We start from the raw sequence: 22,002 nt of genomic DNA, 5'->3' as shown, positions 1-22,002 counted from the left end.
GATATAATCTGTTTCTTAATTTTAAAGATCTGCATGTAGTCAACTTTTTTTCTTAAAACAAAACGGACCTGCATCTTTCTTAGATGCAGATCTAATTTTTTCTTAAAATAAAATGGATTTGCATCTTTCTTAGATGCAAATATGATTTTTTCTTAAAATAAAACGGATCTGCATCTTTCTTAGATGTAGATCTGAATTTTTCTTCAAAATAAAAAGGAGTCTGCATCTTCCTTAGATGCAGACTTAAATTTTTTCAAATCAAAACTGATTTGTATCTCTCTTAAGATAAAAAGATGAATTTTTAATATATGCAGATCTTTGAAATAAAGGAAAAGATAAAACCTTGTTTTATTTGTTTCATGTTGCATAAATTTGAATTATGAATGAAACTCTCTTCTTAATTTTTTTTTTCATTCTTTTAAAACATAAAAAACAGATATGATTTTTTTTTATTATCAAAAAATATCATTTTTTTATCATCACAAAACAGATCTAAATTTTCATCTAAAAAAACCACTTTTTTTCTACATATTACAAAACAGATCTGGTATTTTGACAAATCAAAATTAGTTTTTTATCAACCAAAACAAAGCTGATTCTTTTCAAGAGAAGAGACTTCATTCATAATAAATTTGTGTGATTTTATTTTTGTTTCACATGTATATAACATATCATTCATGTCATGCATAAAATAGTACATTGGTCACAAGAGTCTAGAAGACTAGACTCTGTTTGGGCGGAATGGGTGCCTAACACCTTCCCATTCCATAACCTAACCTCTGGATTTAGGTCTTTGGTTAAGTAGATCTAGCTTTATTTATGTTTTATTTATTTTATTTTGGGTAGATTGTAACTAGGACAAAAGCCATGTATATTTGGTAGATTGTAACTAGGACCCAAAGCCAAGTAAAGTTCAAGTTCTCAAATTTGTATTTTTTTTTATGCAATCAATGAAACGAAGCAATTCAGCCATGTATTGTATTTTTTAATTATTTTTTCTTATTTTTTGTATAAAAAATAAGTGGCGATTTCACACCACTTACCTAAAAGAGAGGTGTCCTAAAAGGTACCCGAATCTTTTTTTTGAGACACTTTTTTCGAGGTCTCTCATAATGGCGACTCCGCTGGAGACGTTGAGGGCTAAGCTTCATATTAGACTTAAGTGACCAAATATGTACCATTATTTTGCATGGTCTTGCATGATATAGTTGTTGTTTGTTTATTTATGTTTGATGGGATGTTGTATGATATTTTGGTGTATGGATTTGTTGTTTGTATTGTTTGTTAAAATCTTTTCCTAATTGTCATTGTGTGTGCCATTCAAACAATATGTATGCACCCCTTTTTAACAATTTTGTAGTGGTAGTAACCATAGATCACTGGTCTTCATTAGATTCGGGTACCCAGTGGTGAACTCACCAACTCATAGCCCAAAGTCACTGAATCATTTCCTGTTGACTATAAAGGACAAACCCTGCCGTTTGGACCAACGCAATGTTCATTACATTACAAGTTGGGAGGTGTAACGTCCTAGCTATGGGAAATAATGAAACAACAAACCCACCCTACAACGTAATGACTTAAAACCTATCCCTAGGTCGGTCCCAATTAATATTGCATTGCATGTTTTGTATGTTTGTTTTGGTTGATTGATGGATGTGGATGGGGTCTTAGCTTTGATTAACCCGACTAAGGCTGTCGTTAGGGGATAATTTGGTCAAGATCAGAAGGAAGGTTGCAAAGAGAACCTAAGTCCGACACTCAAGCCAGTAGCTCCAGTTCCAAGCCTATCACTCCCATCACCTTATTGAAGCCGTCAAGCATAGAAGAAACTCCATTGCTACAACATCACAACCCCATTTTAGACCTCCAAGATAGTTCAAGCCACCAGAAGTTTGAAGCTCCCCACAACATGGCAGAAGATGGAGAACACCCAAATACAGAGGAACCTATGAACACCCAAGAGCTACTTAACACTATGGTAGCTAGTCAGATTCAGCTAAGGGAAGAAGTGAATCGTATAATGCAACAGTTCCAGAATTTGAAGAGTAGTCAAGAGGAAGACAAGACTAATCATGATCCACCAACCGTAGAAAGTGAGAAAAAGATCAACGAGAGGATGAATAAAATGGAGGAGATGATTAGAAGAGCCTGTAAGATGGAGGACCTTATGGACTACAATTCTCTCTCACTGTTCTCTAATGCAAGATTGCCACCCAAGTTCAAGATGCTAGCCTTGGACAAGTTTAATGGGACCGACTGCCCAAAGTCCCAGCTGAAGATGTATATGAGGGCTATGCAACCCTTAGGTGCAACCGAAGAAGCACTTGCTCAAATGTTCCAAAGCACACTGACCGGAGCCGCTCTTAGGTGGTTCCTCAACATGGACGATGTAAGAGCAAGAAGTTGGGAAGACATTTGTCGAGAGTTCCACAAGCAATACAAGTACAATACGAAAGTTGACATCACAAGAAGAGACCTTGAGACTACCAAGCAAGAGCCGAAAGAATCCTTCTCTACTTTCATTACCAAGTGGAGAGCCAAAACCGCACTGATGATAAGTAGGCCTAGTGAGGAAGAACAATTAGCCATGGTTGTAAAGAATTTGTTACTTGTGTATCATAAGTATTTGTTTGCATAGTATTTTCCCAATTTTAAAGCTTTAATTGCTGCCGGAGAGAATATAGGATCTAATTCCAAGGCTGCAAAAATTTCTAATATTCATAAAAATGATCCATATCAATTGATTGCACTCATTGCACCTGTGTAAGTACCACAAGGGCCTAGGCCTAAAAGAGAATTTCATGAGTTGTACATGCCCATGAGCCAAGTGTTTGATAAGCTAAAGGGTTGTTGAAGCCCTTGGACCCAAGACCAATTCCAAATCCCTTGCCTTCAAGGTTTTATGTAAATAAAAGATGTGCCTACCACCAAGTCCCTGGTCATGTTATTGATCGTTGTTTCACCCTTCATCATGCAATTCAAGACTTAATAGACAACAAAGTGATCGCGCCGCCTACAAGGCCTAGCATCACTAACAATCCCTTGCCCAATCACAATTTTGGGAAAGGACCAAGGATTAATTGTTTAATGACCAAAAAAGAGAATAAGGAAGACCCATCCAACCTGATTTATGACCTACCCGAATGCTTCATGATGACATGAGAAGAATTAATGGATAGGACATCTACCACCACCACAGGATATGCCACATGGAATGATGAATTAGAACTTGAGGATTACCAAACACCCACAAATGGGGGGAAACACTTCAAACCCCAAATGAACAACCAAACATCTACAAGTGGGTGGAGACACTTCAAACCCCAAGGAAACCACCAAACATCCACAAGTGTGGGGAGACACTTCAAATTCCAAGAAAACAACCAAACACCTACAAATGGGGGGAGACACTTTAAACCCCAAAACACTGAATCCGATGATCCAACAAAAATTGCCCACATCACAAGGGGGGGAGACACTTCAAGCCCCCACATTTAGAGACCTACAACCGAGTGGAAGCTTTGAACAGATTTACCTAACAAACACCTGTCGAGGAAGATGAAGTCCTCAAGCAACTACCAAAGACACAAGCCAACATATCCTTATGGGGTTTACTCATGGCCTCATACAAACACCGTTAAAACCTAGTAGACCTGCTTAATCAAGTCCAAGTCCCTACAACCACAACCTCCCAGGAGCTGAATGCCATGATTGGGTCCATAAATAAGGAACTCATTATTTCCTATTTTGACAAGGATTTGACCAAGAAAGGGAAACACCACAATTACTCGTTGCATATCACTGTAGATTCCATGGGGAAGAGGATACCAATGGTTTTGATAGACGATGGAAGTGCTTTGAATGTGTGTCCTTTGAAGACTGTGAGTTGTCTGGGCCTCAGCATTGAAGACTTTGTGCCTATTGATCAACATGTGAGGGTATATGACAACAGTAGAAGAGAAGTCTTGGGAACCATAACCTTGGAGCTTACCATAGGACCAGTGGTCAAAAAAGTGGATTTTCAGGTCCTTAACATAGCCTCATGCTTCAATATGCTCCTTGGATGACCCTAGATCCATGACACAGAAGCCGTACCTTTTTCCCTATATCAAAAGGTTTGGTTTCCACATAAAGGGGCTATTGTAACCATCTATGGGGATACTCTGACTGTGGATAAATTTGTTTATGGTATTGATTCCAAGAAAGAGCCATTGACCTTGGATGGCTTCGTGATTGAAAGGCCTAGCTTTGAAAAGAGAGAAGGAGAAGTTAAGAAGATTCCAATGGACTCTACTCCTTATGGTAACAACAATGTGGTAGCAATGATGAGAAGAATGAATTACCTTTCGGGGATGAATTTGGGAAGAATTGTGAAGAAGCCAACTGTTCAGGACCCGACTATCGCTATTGCCACACCACCTTTTGGGCTAGGCTACAAGCCCACTAATGATGATCTGCTAGAAATGGAAGTGAGAAAGATGGCCCGAGCCAAAGCTCAAGCAAAAGGACTCCCTTGTCCTCCAGAATCTCTAAAGCCCTACACTTCTACATTGAATGGGAAGTTTGTAAAAGCCAGAGAAAGTCAACATTATTGGGGATTCCCCGAACTAAGATTTGATCCTATGATAAGAACAATAGTGCCTGGGTTCGAGATGCTACTTGATTGCTGCAACAAGGTTCCAAAATTGAAGAAAGAAGACACAACGTGGGTTCCTACTGATTGGGCCAATTACATGGATCCTGATTCCATGACTACACTCCTTTGAGATCCCATTTGTAACATCAAAGATGAAGAGTATTGGGAGGCTAGTCAGCATGCATTGAAGAGCCTGTATGAACTAAGAGCCCATAATGAAGATAAGGAAGGGGGAGCAACCCCTAATGATGATGAAAATGAAAGCAATGACAAAAGTGATAGTAGTAGTGACAACAACAGCAATGATAGTGGACATGATGATTATGACATCAGCACCAATAGTGAGGACAACAATAGTAGATTTTATGATAGCCCGTATAGTGGTGACAATTGGGGTGAACCCCCTAGTGGTAGAGAAGAAGAAGAAGATGAAGATGCAGACCTATTCTATAAAGAATATGATAGTGGTGTGGACTATTGTGATTAAGACATTGAAGATGACGCCGATGCTAACAGGTGGAGCGATACTGATAATGATCAATATAGACTGGTGAACATGTTAGAGAATGCAAGAGAAGAGAAAGCACAAGCCAATCGAATGTACCATGGAGAAGATCTTTGTGGGCACCTTTCAGATTGGAGTGATATCACTAATGTTAACTCAAGGTCTGGCCCAAGGTATGACAAGCATAGAAGAGAAGTTCCAGAATTGGGGTCGTATTTTGATTCAAAACCAAGTTCACCCATTACTGAAAAGGAGGATGATATAAATGCCAGATTGGCCGCACTAGACCATAAGCTGATGGTCCATAGTCTCAGAATCATGACACTTGAGAATGCTGAACGTAGTAATGAGAGGGAAGAAGGAGGTGAGCCAGAGCATTTCCCTCAACCCACTGACTTGGGCAACAAGGGCAAGCACGACCTGTTTGATGAATGGATGGATAGCATAGAGAGCCTGGATGCTTTTGTGACTGACAAGCCTATAGACATGGAGATTGAAGAAAAAGCTACAGATTACTAGGAAAAGCTACAGATTGAAGAAAAAGCCTATAGATCCCATAGTATTGATGTTGAGGGAAGAAGGAGCTTACTAGGAGCCACATGCCAAAGCCACAACCAAGTTAAAGAACTAGGCATAGGAGGGAGCTGCCCACCCTATGGAAGACTTCGTGAGGAAGATCAATACCGTCAAGTCAATCACCTTTGCCAAGAGGATCAAGACCGCTGAGCCAATCACCCTTGCCAAGAACATTGTTTCTATCCCTATTGAGTCTATTTCTAATAGTATTTAAATTCCTGTTAAGTCTGTTTGTGATAGTTTTCTAGTTGAGTTTGTCAAGTCTCTTAAGTCTGTTAAGAACTCCTTTCCCTTTAACATGATTTCTGATTATGCTTATTTGCTTGCTTTGAATGTTTTTATTTCTAAAATTGGTAAAGAAACTCTTAATAATAAGGAATTAAAACATGGATACCTAGAACCTATAAAAGAAGAAACCCAACCCGTTAACCTGAGAACAGAAGATGAGCCAAGAATAATCCAAGTGGGCAATACCCTAACCCCTTTCAGAGAAAGATGCATTAGTGGCACTATTGATAGAGTTCAAAGAGGTCTTTGCCTGGTCATATGAAGACATGCCTGGGATTGATATAGATATAGTACAACACTGCATTCTAATAGATCCAACCATGAAACCGGTCAAGCAAAAGTTAAGAAGAATGAAGCCGGAGTGGACTCTCAAGATCAAGGAAGAAGTAGCGAAATAGTACAATGCTGGATTCCTAAGAGAGGTCAACTATCCAGAATGGTTAGCTAATATGGTTCCGGTACCAAAGAAAGATGGAAATGTCAAAATGTGTGTAGATTTTAGAGATCTAAACAAGGCCAGCCCAAAAGATGACTTTCCATTGCCTCACATTAACGTCTTGGTTGACAGCACAGCGGGCCATGCCCTACTATCGTTTATGGATGGATTTTCAAGATACAACGAGATCAAGATGGCTCTAGAAGATATGGAGAAAACCTCATTTATTACTCCATGGGGGACATACTGCTACAAGGTATGCCATTTGGCCTCAAAAATGCTAGTGCTACTTACCAACTAATGGAAATATGCATGTGCGCAGCGGAAAAATAATGGATCTACTTCATTCATAAATGTTAGCATGTACTATGTAAGTTTCAGAATTTGAGAACAATAGAGTGTACCTTGGAGCGGTGAATTTCAAAACCGAAGATCAGAAATACTTGGGAACACTTTCAATCTTCACTCCAATTCCACTAATGCCTAAGATATGTGGTTTCTCAATCAGTTCCAAAAGGAGAATGTCAAAAAATGTCTAACACTTTTTTTTACACCATTTCACATTAGTGTTCTTACAAAATTCTCTACAGAAAAATCTGTATGTTTCTCTTTTTGTGTCTAACCAATTATCTAATTGGGCTGGCCTTTTGGGCCTTTCCAATTGGGCTTAAGTGGGTGGCTTGGAGTGGGGCCAAAAGAGATCAATAAGATACTAGCTCCAATAGGCCTTGGGTTTTTCTGTCAACTTTTGACAAGCCCAAAGTTACCATTAACTATATTTAATACTACTATATAAATATAGTTGCACTCTAGGAATTATCTATAAATTATATCCCAAGACTTTATTGTACGTGCAACCCCTTCATAAAATATTCATAGTAACACAAAGTCATGGATGTAGACTGTCACTTTGTAAATTACTACATCTTATTCTTGAGTACCCAGTTTAATCCTTCAAGTTATTCATCATATATTTATAAAATTCAATTTCATAAACATATACTCTAGTAACTATTTACTAAAGTAGTTAGGCCTAACATTCTGAATAACAAACCTATTAAACTTATCTCAAGGGAATATTTTGTATCTCCATTAAGAGACTATGAATTCTATCTTAAGAATATATGTTCCATCAACATTAAATGTGGTTACCCAACATACTGAGGTTTTGACCGTAACTCAAGATTTCACTCCTGATATATTAAAGCAACCTACACCTCATGATCAAGTCCATTATTTTCTCAGGATTAAGAGTTCATGCAAATATAAGTCGTGAGTTTATTATTCATTAGATAGTCGTTAGGAGAATAATAAATCTCACACCGGTCCAGTTCAATATGTTTTAACTCTTAAAACATATCAACATATTAACTAGAAATCTCCATTTCCATGATCAAGACAAATCATCTTAGTTGATATGTTATAATCTTCACAGATGAAATGCCCAATCTCATCACCGACTACGAACTACATTTTGAATTTACAAGGAACTTGTGATTTACATCTTCTGTGACTAAATTACATAAATCACATACAATGCATCTCATGGACTATATGATAATGTCCCAATATTCATGTTACCATTATTTTTAGATAATAATAAAACAACTTTATTAAACACAACATTAAGTCATACATAATAAAATACATAGCATCATACAATAGGATTTAAGGGCACTAATCCTAACAAACATGCAGCCACCACTCTATTGCATGATTTGATCCACAAAGAAGTAGAAGTTTATGGTGATGACATGATAGTGAAGTCCAAAGACCGTGAAGGGCATATACCGGCTTTGAAGAAGTTCTTTAAAAGAATCCGATTCTACAAGTTACAATTGAATCCCAAGAAATGCACTTTCGGAGTCACATCCGAAAAACTGTTAGGGTTTATGGTAAGCCAAAGAGGAATAGAAGTTGATCCTGACAAAATCAAGGCAATTGTAGAAATGAAACCTCCAAGAACTGAGAAGGAGATTCGAGGATTTCTAGGGATGATACAGTACATCAGTAGGTTCATAGCCTAGCTCACCATGACTGCTAAATGGAAAAACCCGTGCAAGATGGGAAGACTGCTAAATGGGTCTTGTTTTTGTAAGAATTTGATATTAAGTACAGACTTAAAAATCTGTGAAAGGGAAAGCAATTGTCAATCATTTAGCCCATTGTTCATTGGAAGAAGCTGAAGAGATCCAAAGAGATTTTCCAGATGAACATATCATGGATATTGAAGTAGAATCATGGAGGATGTATATTGATGGAGCAACAAATAAAAACGGAAGTGGAATTGGAGTTCTATTAATTTCACCAAAAGGGACGTACATTCCATTTTCTGGCAGACTTAACTTTCCTGCCACCAACAATGCCACAGAATATGAAGCTTGCATTATGGATCTACAAGCAGCCTTAGGCCTAGGAGTGAAGGAGATGGAGGTATATGGAGATTCAACTCCAATAATCTCTCAGATTCATAATAAATGGAAGATCAAAGAAGAAAGGCTCATGTCTTATCATGAATGTCTTCAGAAATGGGCGTAAAAATTCAATAAGATCCAATGCCAGTATGTGCCAAGGATGCAAAACCATATTGCAGATGCACTAGCAACTATGACATCCAAGATGGATAGGCCAAAAGAAGATGAAGCTAGACCGATAGTGTTGGAACAGAAAGAAGAACTAGCCTACTGCATGACAATAGAAGAAGATGAGGGAAAGAATGGGGAAGGTGAATGGTATTCAGACATCTCACAGTACCTTAAGGATGGGACATACCCACCATCTGCAGACAAGAATGACCAATTGACCATCCGAAGGTTGTCTACAAATTACATTATTTGTGGTGAAAGAATTTACAAAAGATCATATGATGGAATTCATCTCCTTTGTGTAACCGCTAAGGAGGAGCAACAGATAATTGAAGAGGTTCATGAATCAAGTTATGGGTCACATATGAATGCACACATGTTATCAAGGAAGATAATAAGACAAGGCTACTACTGGACCACTATGGAAGCCGACTGTGCGACTCATGTTCGCAAATGTCATCAATGCCAAGTCCATGGAGATCTGAAACACATGCCACCTATGCCATTATATACCATGACATCACCTTGGCCCTTCTCTACACGGGGGATAGACATTATTGGGAAGATCCACCCAACGACATCCAATGGCAATGAATTCATACTTGTTGCCATAGATTACTTCACTAAATGGGTAGAAGCTGCCTCATACAAAGTTCTAAATTCAAAGAAAGTAGCTCAGTTCATTCAGACCAACATCATCTGCAAATATGGTGTACCGCATGAAATTATCTTCAACAATGGGTTACATTTTATGGGAGAAATAGAAAAGCTACTGCGACAATTCAACATTCAACACCACAAATCTTCACCTTACTGTCCTCAGACTAATAGAGTAGTTAAGGCTACTAATAAAAATATAAGGCGAATCTTGAAGAAGAGTGCAAAGAATTACAAGGATTGACACCTACAACTACCCTATGCAATTTAGGGGTATAGAACATCAATCTGATCTTCCACAGGAGCCACTCCTTATTCGTTGGTGTATGGGATGGAAGTAGTCCTTCCTATTGAAATGGGTGTCCAACCATTGAGGACAGTATTGGAAAGTGAAATCCTCAAAGCGGAGTGGTTGCAAAGCAGATACGACCAGTTATGCATGCTGGATGAGAAAAGACACAAAGCCCTGTATCACATTCAGGGATACCAAAGCAGGCTTAGGAAAGCTTTTACTAAGAGACTAAGAACTAGAGATTTGAAGTTAGGAGATCTAGTGTTGAAAGAAATACGAGCCCCGGTTCAAGATGCCAATGGAAAGTTCAAGCAAAATTAGGCAGGCCCATACATTATCAAGTAGACATAGTCTAGAGGAGCACTAAGGTTGATGAACTTAATGCAAACCCTTTTACTAAGCCAACCAACATGGATCAATTGAAGAAGTACCATGTTTGAAGTGGTAGTTGCAAACCAAGCCATAAAAAAAAACTCTCAAGGTTGAAAACCTGAAAGGGCGGTCTAGGCAAAAATTAGAGCAACAAAAAACAAAACAAAAAAAAGGTAGGTTGAAAACCTAAGAGGGCGACCTACGCAAAAGGAGAGTAAAAAAAAAAGTGAGAGAGCCTGCTAGGTTGAAAACCCGAAAGGGCGGCTTAGGCAAAAATTAAGGTGAGTAAAAAAAATCAATGAACTACGTGATGATATGATCCTTCTATCCAAGGGGGTACATAGGCAACCATGCATTGGTCCGGTCACAATTTCCCAAAACCCACAATTTGCCTATCAACTAAAATTTTCCATAAGCTCAACCATTCCATTAAACCATGGCAATACATAAAAACCTAAACGCTAAGCCAAACCATAAAAAACCAAACCTTAAAAGCCTACACGATAAACAAAACCCCTAACCTATAAACCCTAAATAATTCCTAAAAATAAGAGTTTTTACATCAACTTCTAAATAAACATGCTTAAAGCCAAAAATAGGAAGGTCATTTTGTCTTCAGTCTTTTCTTTTTCTGATCATTAATTTCTTTTGTGTTTGGTGCTTCATCATCCCTGTCTCTTTTTTTGAATTCATAGTTGTCTTTCTTTCCCGGTTGTCTCTGAGAAATTGTTCTCTCATAGCAACCCTCTCAGCTTCCTTGCCAACAATCTTGTTTATCAGCCAGTTAGAATATCCTGTAGTCATCCTGTGAAAGTGAACTTTGACAAAAGATTGGTCCACCTGGTAAGCCATCTCTAAATCCAATAGCATATTCTTTACAGAAGTAGGATTCGTGTCCAAAGGAGAGAAATGTCATCTTCTTTTACCACCAGGCATTCCTTGCTCATATTTGAATTGCCTCAAGAGTCTATCTCCCTTGTAAAAAGTTGCTTTCCGCAATCCAACAAGGAAGATGTGGTCTGACCCTAGAGACCTCAGTAGAGGAGGTAGGCACTTCCACTAATAATAGTCCCATTGAATTGAAGTACTAGATTTCTTGTCCAAAAACTTCACCCAATCACTCTCAGTTTGGCCCTCAATTTTGATTACAGCCCTACTGAGAAAACTGGTAGGCCTATAATTACCGGTTATAGGCTTGGCAATCATGTCCAGTCGCTCCATCAGCCATATCTGCAAAGTCAAAGGACTCCTTAAGAAGTTTTGAGTTTCTCCACCATGAAATACAACATCTAGTCCTAGAAGAGGTTCTACCAAGATCAAAGAAACAGGATTGTCATCATCCTTAATTTGGCTCACAATACTTATGACTCGAGCATTTACAAAACCGTGTTTCCCAGAGCAAAGTAAAAATTCTCCCACGAAGCATAAGGCCAAACTGAAGTTTTTCTGCATATTGTTGGCCACTCCATAAGTGCATTTGTCAATCAGCCGAGAGATAATTGCACGAAGATTCACCATATGGCCTTCAGTCATACTATTAGTAATGGAAGTAGGAAGACCAATAGCATCAGACAAGGATTCCTTATGCCTAGGATCACAAGAAACTAAAATAGATTTTCTACTGGGATCATAGCCCAGTATAGCGAAAAACTCTTCAATTGTCGGACAGAGTTCAGCAGTGTTAAACTGAAACACATGATCTTCTGAATCCCAGAATTTCACAGCAGCACGAAGGAAGTCCCACTTGATCTTGACATTCCTCTAAGCCTTAATTCCCTCTAGTTTGAAGGATGTAAAATTGGTTTTAGTGCTGAAATCAAAGCTATGAACCCATCTGTTGATATCATGAATTGTTGGATGAGAAAAATTTTGATTACTAGCCATGGATGACTTTTGCTCATGGATATTGTGTTTTTTTTTTTACCTTTATGTAGATAATTGTCGCAGGAGGATTTATTTATATGAGCCACATCAATTCCCAATTAGGCTTGAAATAGGTTTCGTAGAGTTATTAGCTGACTAGGAAAGTGTTTCATTATCACAAACGAAGTAAACGTTTTTCAAGAAACGTGAAAACTCGATACATGCATTGGAAAATCATAAGGAGTCAGCCCACCATGGCGCGAACATTATAACGTGGCCCACTGCCATTCGACACTTTACTAGAAGTGCCAAATGGCACTCCAGAAGTGCCGAATGACACTCCTCATTTGCCAAGTGGCGCATAGCCCTCGGTCCTACACTCAGGCAATTCCATGCAGTTTTACATTCTCGAGTAATTTTTAAAGACCATGTGACAGTCAAAAAGATTTTTTTTAGTCAAACTGGGACATTCTGACATATCTAACACATTTGTTTTCAAAAAATCATCACTTGCATCATTGTTTTCAAAATTGATCAAATCAAATTTTTTTTTTGAGACTCATGGATTTATGTTCCAAACTAGGGGCATTCGCCCATGCCTCATGTATTTAAAAAAAAAAAAAAAGAGACCATCATCATTTTTCTTAAAGAAAAAATCATCATCATCAAGATTTTCAAAAATCATGCATTCCTTTTAAACTAGGGGCATTCAGCTCCAAGATCTCATCAGGTGAATTCTAAATCTGTCTTAGTTAAAGTCTCTACATGATCCAAAGGGAAAAGAGCTAAAACATGGAAATTAATACAAGATTATCTAAGGAACACTTCCTTTTGTTTTGCAGGAAAAATAAAAAAAACAAGTCATACATCATTGGGACTCCGAGTCGGCCTGCGTGAGGATCTCCTTGATCCACCTCTAGAGGAGCCATCTTCAGTATTTCCTTCTTGACTCGAGAAAAAGCAAGGATCGTATTGACAATTTTCAAGTTCAAGGATCTTGATCTTCTCCTTCAAAGTTCTTCTGGTAGCAACAGTAGCTTCCATTCTATGTGCCTGAAAAGTCAACATAATCAAGTGTTAATTTCACCATCAAGCATAGTTCAAGCAAGAGATACTCAGAAAGCAACATGGCATACCTAGTACGAATCATTGAGCACATATTGGGAGGATTGAGTGCAAGCCAATGACTGCAAGCCTCCAATCATACGCATGCTTTCCTCCACAAGTTCCACATCAACTTGAAGTAACTCTACCAAATTAAGTGCCATTTATCCAGTTAAGAAGAAAATAAGGACAAAGAATTGAAAATTCAAGAACACACTGGATTGGGCCAAGGAACATTCGGCACGTACTCTGCCCTATTCAAAGGCATGGAACTATACAATCCATCAAGATTCATCACATCATATTGCCATGTCGGAAAATGAGGATAAGTCTCTACAAAAGAACTAGAAGGACTACCAGCATGGTGAGGAAGGAATTTCTTCCTCCTCATCTTCCTCTCTTTTAGAAGGTGGAGGCTGAAAATCCAATATATAAATTTTGGTCACCAAGCAAAAAAATTGAAAGAATTTGCAAAATGAAGATTTGACTTTAGAAAGGAAAAGAAGTATCATTTGGCCAGCCAAGCAACCTTGCAGATGAGTTTTAATAAATTTAGAACAAGATCTTGTTGTTCTTGGAACAACAAAGCCCACACAGGCCTGTGCAATCTCTTCATCAATCAAAAAGTCAACTAACTGGATGGACGAACAAGGAGAAACTAGAATTGTCGTAGGAGGATAAACATGTTCAACTTGGGGAAACACCCAATCACCAAGATACCAATATTTTCCATGCCCACATTCAAACAATACTTGGCGGTCATTCAATTCTAGAGCCCGCTCACACTCAGCATACCCTTCACATCCAGCCCAAGGATTTAAGTTCATCTAAAAAATCACAAAAGGAGCTCAGAAAGGGAAGAGACTGAATCATAACCAAGTGCTGAAGAATTAAAAGGAGAAGGAAGAAAGAACTCACATCATCAACGGTCAAATTTTCAATCACCAAGCACCAAATCTCCAAAGAACGTCTAGAGAGTATAGACAAACGATGTTTGGGCAACCAACAGAGAAATCTAGGAAAAATACTAGTAACCTCCTGAATTTCTGGACCAACCCCAAAATACTCATACATCCAGGCTTGAAAACTCCAAAACACCATTACCACAAAACCAAAATAATTTCCCAAAACTTAAAAAAAAAAAAAAAAAATTCAAACCTCACCTGCCGTATAAATGGAGCCCCACCCAAGCTTGAAAGACTCCGCCTAGAGAGTTGGGTCATGAAGTGCATCAGAGTGGCATAGGCCATGCTGCCCCAGTCATAATTCTGAATTTGTCCCACTCTTTTCAAACTTTCTAAGCAGCGCAGATTCACAGTACTGCCTAGATCCGGACATAAAAAGTTTCAACGAAAAGAAGCATGAACATACGAGCACCTTTTGCCGCAGTCTTACAATGAGGAATATTTTCACATAGCCAAGACAAGGAGATATTGTTACTCCTCATTCTAGAAGGCACTACACCTAGAAGTATTTTAAGTTCTGCTGAAGTAAAGGAATCATTGACAAGAATTCTTTCACTACCCAACCTCAAACCAGTGATAACAAAGAAGTCATAAGGTGTCAACATTACCTCCCCAATACGAGGAAAGTGGAAGGTACACGTATTGTCCCAGAAGCATTCTGCCAAGGCAAGAAGTAACTGAAGTCTCATGATTCAACAAAGCTTCGAAGAATGTGCCAAAACCCGCTTCATTGATAATGTTTTGGATGCTAGGAGACAACACTGCCCATGCACTTATTAACATTTGGAGACTGCCTCGACTCTTAAGGCTTTGCAACACACAAATTCAACTCATTAATTTCCATGACCAAACTACATGTCCAAAAATATTTCCATGACCAAGCCCACATCACAACAAAAAAAAGCCAATGCCCCACCACAATTTCACCACAATCAAAATTCTTCACATATCCCTACACAACTACCAAATTTTTCCATAGCAAGAAAGAAAAAAGGGTTCCCACATTTCCAAAATAGCAAAACAAATTCCACAAATACATGCCCATTCATAAAATAAATTCACACATGGCCAAAATCATAATCATAAAAATTTCCAAGAACCAACATCACATGCCCAACAAAATTCTTTCAAAACTTCATACCCACAAAATTTGCCAATACCTACCAATACATCCATGCATATACACACAAAATTTTTCCATGTCCATAAAACAAAGTTTACATATACCAATAAACTTTTCCCACATACACCATGAACACATTCGTAAGAGCCTAACATAAAATTTTCACAATGCAATGCTCTCAAAATCCAAACCAAAGTTCATCCAACAACATCACAATTTACCTACAGTGTCAAAATTCCAAAAGCCACCAACATTGTCCAAATTGCAAAAAAAAAAGAAAGAAAAAAAAAACACTTCAAAAATGCTCCAAAGCCAACATTTTCAAACATGATCAATCACATAATGCCCCAAAATCTCAAAAAAACTAAATGACAATACCTCATCATGAAACTTTCAATAAAACATGCAACAACATTTTTTCCAAGCAAAGAAACCAAAGAAAAACTCACATTGGTGTCTACATGACAATATGGAGCATGGGTCCTAGGGTCTTGAAGAAGTCCATCCTCCTCATGCCAATCAAATGTTGGATCATATTTCTTACCATGAAAAGTAAGAAAACAAGGTCTTTTGGAAGAAGAAGCCATCTTGATAAAAAGAAAAATGGATTTGAAAGATGGGTTTTCACCAGAATGGGTGTGTGATGAAAATGCTCAAAATACAAGGATCTAGAGAAATATTGATGGAGATGGATGTGGGAAACTTGAAAAGCTTAGAAAAGTGTTTTTTGTGAGAAGAAATGATGGGGAGAAGAAGAAAATCCAAGGGGAAAAAGAGAGTGAATAGTAACAATGGAGGAAGAGAGGTAGAGAAAGATGAAACAAAAAAGAAAAAAATAGATAGAGAAGTGGGGGGCCAAAATTTCGGCCCCCACACACTTAAACTCAGCCAAAGCTGAGTCAACTCCAAAAAAAAAAAACTTTTTCCAAAGTTTTCAAGTATCTATTAAAAATATAAGTTTTCAATTCAAAATTTTCATTCCCAAATTTTCATTCTCAATGCCCAAATTTTAAACTCAAATCTTTGGTTTTCGAAATTTTTTTTCAAACCTCAAATTTCATGATCAAAATCCCAAGCCTCAATTTTCAAAATTCTAAGGCTCAAAATTTCAGATTTTAAGTTTCGGATTTCAAGAAAAAATTTCTAGGTTCCAAAGGTCCCAAAATTTGAAATAAAAATTTCAAAACTTCCAAGTTTCAAAAAATCAAATGTTTCTCAAAAGAAAATTCTTTTCTCAATTAAACTTTTCTTGGTAAAGTTCAAATCAAGAACGAGCAAATGACACATTTCAGAAGCAGTGGGATCACGAAGCACCTATCAGTTAAAGTCTAACTCTAAGGGCACGTTTGGTAGACTGTAATAGACACTATAATGTAATAGATATTCCTATGGCATAACTATTCGATTGTTTGGTTATATTTTTATTACAACGAATAGTTATTCCTTATGAATAGCTATTCTTCAAAATGAGGAATAATTATTCCTTATCAAAAGTACTGAATATTTATTCCTTCACCTTATGTAATAACTTTTTAAAAAATTTTCTTAAAAAGCCATTAGTTGCCACATCTTCAAAAGGAAAGAAAATAAATTTTCATTGTTGTTAATTATTAGCTCTATTTTGAACACCCTAAAATAAGTGTATTTTAGAAAATTTGACTTAAAAATGATTTAATTAAACCTTCTTTTTATACTCTACTAAATTGTGGATGCGTATTCAGGATTCTATTCCTAAATGGTCACCAAACTAATGACTAGTAATACTTATAACATTCCAACTTAATGTATTCCTTGTAATACTTATTCATATTCTCATGTAATAATCATTACAATGTACCAAACGTGCTTTGAATTTTGACTTTTAAAAAAAAAAAAAGCAAATCCAAGATCAAAGTAGAAGAGGGCCTTTGATCGTCATTCAATTCCAGATCAAAGTAGAAGATGACCTTTAATCGTCATTCAATTCCAGATTAAAGTAGAAGAGGACCTTTAATCATCATTCAATTCCAGATTAAAGTAGAGGAGGACCTTTGATTGATATTTCAACAATTCCAGATCAAAGTAGAAGAGAACCTTTGATCATTATTCAATTCCAGATTAAAGTAGAAGAGAACCTTTAATCGCCATCCCATACTAGATCGAAGTAGAGGAGGATCTTTGATCGCCATCCCATTCTAGATTAAAGTAGAAGAGGACCTTTGATCGCCATCCCATTCTAGATCGAAGTAAAGGAGGACCTTTGATCACCATCCCATTCTAGATCGACGTAGAGGAGGACCTTTGATCGACATTTCAACAATTCTAGATCAAAGTAGAAGAGCACCTTTGATTGTCATTCAATTCTAGATCGAAGTGGAGGAGGACCTTTGATCGAAATTCCATCCCATTCCAGATAGAAGAGGACCTATGATCGTCATCCCATTCAAGATCAAAGTAGAAGAGCACCTTTGATTGTCATCCCAAACAACTCCATTTTTTAAGATCAGGATAGAAAAGTCCTTTGGTCACCCCAATTGCCAAGAATCATGTCTAGAGTCATCAACTACTAGCTAAGTCCAGTATTTTCATCTTCTTTTTTTTGTCAAAAGATAAGGCTAGTTTTGTGTTCCAAGGTTTTAGGTTCGAGAGCTAGATAATCATTGAAAATCCAACCTCAGTTAAATCATGGTCGCTAAAATCCATGTCTTTGTTTTACATTGGCATTCTCTTTCCAAGCTTTGTCAATGAGGGGCATTCTGTAGACACTCGATTTTGCACCCATGATTTAATCAAGAAGAATGACTTGAATGACCATCCATGTACCTCAAAAATCATGATCGCATTACATGCATCAACTTGTTATTGCATCACATGCATTAATTTGTTTCTTGCATTGCATACATCAATTCATTCATTGCATATAATAAAAATGATCTTGAGATTCTAAAGATCGCAACGGTGGGTCTGGTTTCTAAATCGGACCATCGGATTGAAAGTTATTACATGATCAAGTTTGTACGGTCCATATGCATTGTGTCTAGGAGGAATCGACCACACACAATTAATTTAAATTAATTTTGATTGGTTGAACAATTAAAATTAATTAAATAATTTTATGATTGGTTGATAGTTAGTGTTTAAGATAAGGATGCATGCATAGGAATAAAAGGGACGATTGGATAACAATGAAATTGTGGATAATCTAAACTCTATCAAGATTTATTTCAAGGGATTTATCCACAAGATAATTGTTCAAGATAATTGCTCTTAAAAAGCCTGAATTATCTAGAAAATAGATAAAAGAAAATCATGGACGGAGGATGAAAACTTGTCTAGATACAAGGATTGGTAAAAAAACCCTAAAAAATCAATCCAAATGGCACTCGAACACGAAAGTGCGTTCAGCCTCCAAGAGCCAATCCTATACTTTTGAAGTGCCAAACGGCACTTTGAAAGTGCCGAATTGCACTTGGTTGGGCTTTGGTCTAACGGCCTTTGGGTAACGATAAGGCACACCCTTTTTGACCTTTTCGTAAAAGGATGCGTCCGGATTCAAACCCTAATCGTCCGTACCTATTTTTTAGAGTCATTAAACCTCTATAGATAGAGACTGAACTTCATAATTCAGCACCTTTTTGCTACGCTGTGAGAGGCATACATTTTAGGCTCTCAAATCACCCATATTTTCTGACCCATTCTTTAAGTGTTCCTGCCTAAATTAGGGTTTTTAGGTTTCAAAGAGAATTAAACAAATTTCTTTGAACCCTAAAACATCCTTTCAGGAATGAAGTGTGCTCATGCAAGAGGTTGTTCTCTAACCCTTTTGCTTTTATGCTTTTCTTTATCATGATGATGCATGTTTAATTGTTTTAGATATTCATATTTTACCATGATTAATTTAGTTCATGAAAATATGTTCTTGATTTCTTTATTGTTGATATAATCTGTTTTTTAATTTTAAAGATCTGCATGTGGTCAACTTTTTATTTATTTATTTATAAAATAAAATGGATCTGCATCTTTCTTAGATGCAGATCTGAATTTTTCTTAAAATAAAACGAATCTGCATCTTTCTTAGATGTAGTTCTAAATTTTTCTTCAAAATAAAAAGGAGTCTGCATCTTCCTTAGATGCATATTTAAATTTTTGTCAAATCAAAACTGATTTGTATCTCTCTCATGATACAAATCTGAATTTTTAATATATGCAGATCTTTCAAATAAAGGAAAAGATAAAAACCTTGTTTTATTTGTTTCATGTTGCATAAATTTAAATTATGCGTGAAACTCTCTTCTTAAAAAATCTTTTTCATTCTTTTACAACATAAAAAGCAGATCTGATTTTTTTTTTTTTAATAAAAAAAATATCATTTTTTATCATCACAAAACAGATCTGAATTTTCATCTTCAAAAACCACTTTTTTTCTACATACTACAAAACAGATCTGGTATTTTGACAAATCAAAATCAATTTTTTACCAACCAAAACAGATATAATTCTTTTCAAGAGAAGAGACTTCATTCATAATAAATTTTTGTGATTTAATTTTTGTTTCACATGTATATAACATATCATTCATGTCATGCATAAAATGGTACATTGGTCACAAGAGTCTAAAAGACCAGACTCTGTCTGGGCAGAATGGGTGCCTAACATCTTCACATTCTGTAACCTAACCTCCAAATTTAGGTCTTTGGTTAAGTAGATCTAGCTTTATCTTTGTTTTTATTTTGGCTAGATTGTAACTTAGACAAAAGTCGTGTATATTTGGTAGATTGTAACTAAGACCCAAAGCCATGTAAAGTGCAAGTTCTCAACTTTGTATTTTTTTTATGCAATCAATGAAACGAAGCAATTCAGTCATGTATTGTATTTTTAATTATTTTTTGTATAGAAAATAAATGGCGACTATACACCCCTTACCCAAAAAGAGAGGTGCCCTAAAAGGTACCCGAATCTCTTTTTCGAGAGACACTTTTTTCGAGGTACATAGTCATTTCTCCTTTCCTCTCCCATTATTATACCTTGAGAGGAAATTTGCACTCAAACACAACCCACACCTATTCGGAGTATAAAGAGTGTTTTGGAGCTTGGGAAGCATTAGGTATTTGCCAAAAGAAGATAGTGAGGCTTGACAGTGCAATGGGCGGTATTGTGGGATCTAGATAAAATCAGCGAAGACAGGATTCCGAGAAGTCCGTTGGTAGCTAGAGCTTGGATGGCTCAAGTACTTTGGGTAGATTAGGCTTAGAGGTTTTTTTGTTATCTTTGTACTCCCACTTATTCACTAGTGGATCGTTTCGACTTGGAGGGTTGCAGAGAGGTTTTTCACCAAGTTTTTCGGTTTCTTCTTCGATAACACATCACCATGTTATCTTGTGTTTGCATCTCTCTTCCCTTACTCTTTGTGCTTTACATTCAATTGTTGATTATGTATGCTTTTGCACTAGGAAGCACTCCCAATTAATTGCGTCTTGATTGCTCTTATTCCACACTTAGTTGAGTAAATTTAAAGCAATTAAACCGTAATTTAAAATTAGGGGTCTAAACAAGCAATGATGTTTTACACTATTTGAGCTTTCATATAGCATTTGGCATCACGTCTTGCGAGCCTATTTTTAAAGTGGCTGTACGGAGAAAAATTTTGACCCCCCAACAATAAGCAAAATTGCCAAACAAATACTAGCAAACATTGAGTAAACCCAAGCAGAAACAATCAGTGACTCGTAATGGATTGTGGCAAATCAAGATAGGTTTCAACGAGCCTTAAAGGGCAATTTGTGACAAAGAGAGAAAAATTCAACTGGTAGCAGACATTTTCTTAGGGTATTTGAGAGAGAGAGAGAGAGAGAGAGAGAGAGAGAGATTTCATTAAAAAATTATTTTTCATTTATTAGAAATGTATGTAAATTTTTTTTGAATAATATATTAGGAAAATTTTGAAATTATGTCATTTTAAAGAGGTTTCAGGCCAATTTTGTAAACAGAATGGACGAAAGTTACGAAATGACCACATTTGACAATAAATATGAACTTACAGACCAAATAAAAAAAATATTGAAACTTAAGTACTAGAATGTGACAATTAACCAAACTTTAAGTAACTACTGCAAATAATCTAACATCCTCCTGTAATGGTTCGTGGAGAAAGCATGAGCTTGTATCAAAGTCGAAGAAATCCAGACGAAGCTAGACACTTGTTTAGTGTGCTAGCTAGTCTTTTGTGGAGATGAACTGGAGCTATATGTCCTTTCAAACAACCCGTTCTCTATTAAAGTTGAAGTCCACTTCAATGTTCTTAGTATGGACATGAAAGACCGATTTTGAAGCAAGAAATGTTAAATTTTAGCATTAATACACCATGTTGAATATGGTAGTACGGATACAGATGCGAAAGCGAAAACATAAATTATGGTTATGTAGTTAACACACGAGGGTTATGTGATTTAGCCTAATGACTTATATCCACGGAGGAAATCCTACAGGGTTACATCAATAATATATTAGAGTGTAGTACAAATCTTGTGTTATAATGAACCATAACATGTGTATATATAATAGACTAAATCCTAAACTAATAGACGTGTAGTACAAGTAAGAGACTTGGCTTGCACATAA

The sequence above is a fragment of the Castanea sativa genome, chromosome 3, assembly GCF_040712315.1.
Source record: "Castanea sativa cultivar Marrone di Chiusa Pesio chromosome 3, ASM4071231v1".
NCBI lineage: Eukaryota > Viridiplantae > Streptophyta > Magnoliopsida > Fagales > Fagaceae > Castanea > Castanea sativa.
This window is presented reverse-complemented; position numbering follows the sequence as displayed.